This window comes from Tenrec ecaudatus, unplaced genomic scaffold, assembly GCF_050624435.1.
Source record: "Tenrec ecaudatus isolate mTenEca1 unplaced genomic scaffold, mTenEca1.hap1 Scaffold_100, whole genome shotgun sequence".
Lineage (NCBI taxonomy): Eukaryota > Metazoa > Chordata > Mammalia > Afrosoricida > Tenrecidae > Tenrec > Tenrec ecaudatus.
Window position 1 is genome coordinate 164,402 of NW_027457681.1, and position 2,973 is coordinate 167,374.

The window sequence follows — 2,973 nt, forward strand, 5'->3', positions numbered from 1 at the left end:
ATGCACATCTGATAGTCAAAGTACAGTATACTCTACAACCAAGCACCACATTCTGTAACTCAACAAGCAAAGGGAGCACACGCAACGTCAGCATCTGGCAGTATTTTTTGGAGAGGAAAAAAGGTAACTAAAATGGGTTTAAATTAACACCATGAAATCACATCTAATATTTGATACTACATGATTCAATACAGCTATACAATTATACAAAATGTGTTGACATCAAAGAATACAACCAAAATTAAGATAGCAAACAGAACCTATATAATATTTTTTGTACAGGAAAATACTTTTGAAGTATGCATGTAACTGCCCATTCTTTTAAAGAAAATATACTACAAGCAAAGTTATCAACCTCCAGAAAAATCACACAGCATTACTAAGCATATCCCCCAAAAGTGTACAATATGCACACTTGGAGAATACAAAATTTAAAAAATTGTAAGCAACAGGTGAGATCCATATTTATAAAAATGTGAAAAGAAGTTCCGTTTTTAGTACTGTCATATAACGAATTGTCTTTTGATGCGAAGTTCATGAACTGTTCGCCTGCTGGGAGTACACTTTACAAAAACACTATTTTTTTTTGAAACGAGATTACGGAGCAAGATAGGGTATCTTAACAATGTCATCTTAATAAAGTTTGTGTTTTTAAAATGTTTACTACTTTATCAAAACATGTCCCTTAGGTATGTAGGATTCATTTTTAAAATTCTTTCCTGGAAACAATCTACAAAGGAGAGGCGCGTTGTCTGCCAGTCACTTCTGGAAAAGGCTTCTGGAGCTGAGAAGGAGCTACCTTCTCACGGTTTCTCACTGCTTGTTTTTGGCCTTAGCGTGTATTAAGATGTGAGATTTCAGGTCAGTAGACTCAGCAAACTTCTTGTTCACCTAGGGCCTGTCTCCCGCGTGGATCTGCACGTCTGTGCACAAATTGAAGTCCAGGGAAACCGCTTCCCACAGCCTTCAAACTTATACTGAAAGGGCTTGTCTCCAGTGCGAAGCAGTTGGTGTCGTTTAGCTTTGAGCTCTCGACAAAAGCCTTGCCGCACTCGGCACAGAGGTGGACGCAGGGCCGTGGGTGTCCAGGTGCCTCCTGGCTGAGCTGTCCCTGAGCACCTTCGGGCATCCTTTGTGAGGGCAAGCTATTGTTCTCGGAGCATCATCTTCTTGAATTTTTCTTGGCTTCATTCTGGCAAATTCTGCCAGCTGTTTGGGGTCCAAGAGGTTGATGCCGGGGATCCCTCCGGGCGGGAGCATCTTTCCCATCATGTACTCCAATTAGTCAGGAGGGGAGTTCTCCCCAATGATCTGCTCCCCAGCCAGTCTCATGGTCAAGACCTTTTTTTCATCTGACGACCATAGGGTGACAGAGAACTGGTCCTCCAGCGTCTTAATTGATCTGCACCTGCTCATGCTCCCACTTCTTGTTGCCCGCATCGCCCCTGCCGGTGCCGCCGCCCCACAAGAGCTGTCGCTACCGCTGCTCTTGCGGCCGATGTAGTCATCGTCGTCCTCTTCGCCAATGCTGGCCGGCGCTGGAACTGGGATCGGGATCTGGCCCTCGAAGCCTTCCGCGGCGCCGACCACCAACTCACGTGTCTGCACCAGGATCGCCTCCTGGTGGTGGTGCACCTGGCTCGGGTCCACGGTGACCGGCGGCTGTAGCACGATCATGGACTGCTGCTACTGGTGGTGGTAGCCGGTGTGCCCATGGCCGCTCCAGCCTCCGCGATCGTCCCAGTCCACGTCCTCCTCACCCACCACAGTGGTCTCGATGGTCTCCACCTGGATGGTCTCCAACTCGATCTCACACAGCTCCACGATCTCGGCTGGCATCTCCGGGCCGTCCATGGCGCTGTAGAGGGTGTTGCCCGAGGCCATGGCTCCGGGCTCCCGGCTCCCGGCTGTATGAGGAGGCGTCCCGCAGCGGGGAAGGAAGGCAGAGGGAAGAACGCAGTGAGTGGGCAGGGCCCATTCCTTCTTTTAAACTAGAACTTAAATTCCAGTGAATGTCTCCTGAGCTTTTGTGCATTTGATGGTATGGAAATAACTTTTGTAAACATAACTATTTAGCATTTTGTGCACGCCTTGGGTGTTGATTAGTAATTTCTGAGGCTCTTGTTGTTGATAGTTCTGATGGTGTCCATTCTATCTTACAGGGACCTTGTGCACAAGGGAATGAAACTCTGCCCACCCCTGCAGCATCCTCACAGTTTAGGATGAACCCATTGCTTCAGTCACTGTGTCAATCCATGTAGTCGAGGGATTCCTATTTGTCACTGCCCCTCTAATTTACCAAAAAAACCCAAAAAACATCCTTCTCCACGGACTGGTCACTTCTGACAACATGTCCAAAGTATTTAATGTGAGCTCTCACTTCCTACCCTCTAACTAGCACCCTGACCTTACTTCTGCCAAAACAGATTTGTTTGCCTATTTGAATGCCCATGCACTATAATTCAACCACATTCATTCTTCTTATTTCTCCCTTATTCAATGTCCCACTTATATATGCATATGCGGTAATCGGCAATGCCATGGTTTGGGTCAGATAAACCTAGTCCTCAAAGTAACATCATTGTTTTTCAACACTCTAAAGAGGCTTTGTTAGGCAGATTTATCCAGTATAATGCATCTATTGAACTTATTATCACCTTTTAGTTCTTTTGTAATTTTCCATAAGCTGACAGTCTTTCCAGAAGAAGTTAATACTTAGTCAAGCTTAGATTAAGAATATTGATCAAGGAGGGAGCTGGAAGCCCACCTTCCTCTGAAACCAACCTGTCTCAGAGCCCTGAGCTGGAAGGCTGTCCCTAAGACCTAGAGGAATGATGACGTGGAGATTCCAGAAATGCATGGTGACTGGGCATAAGAGAGTCTAAAACAAATTGTGCATCTGTTTATTACCATGACTTGCAGATCAGTTTTAGAGGGGCCCTAAACCTTACCCTTTATCCTAGGACTGCAACC

At 46.1% G+C, this 2,973-nt stretch overlaps 1 pseudogene; it reads right to left on the reverse strand.

Moving 5' to 3' along the window:
• Positions 1–891: 891 nt before the first annotated feature.
• Positions 892–1,884, reverse strand: LOC142435963 (transcriptional repressor protein YY1 pseudogene; annotated as a pseudogene).
• Between the last annotated feature and the right edge of the window lie 1,089 nt (positions 1,885–2,973).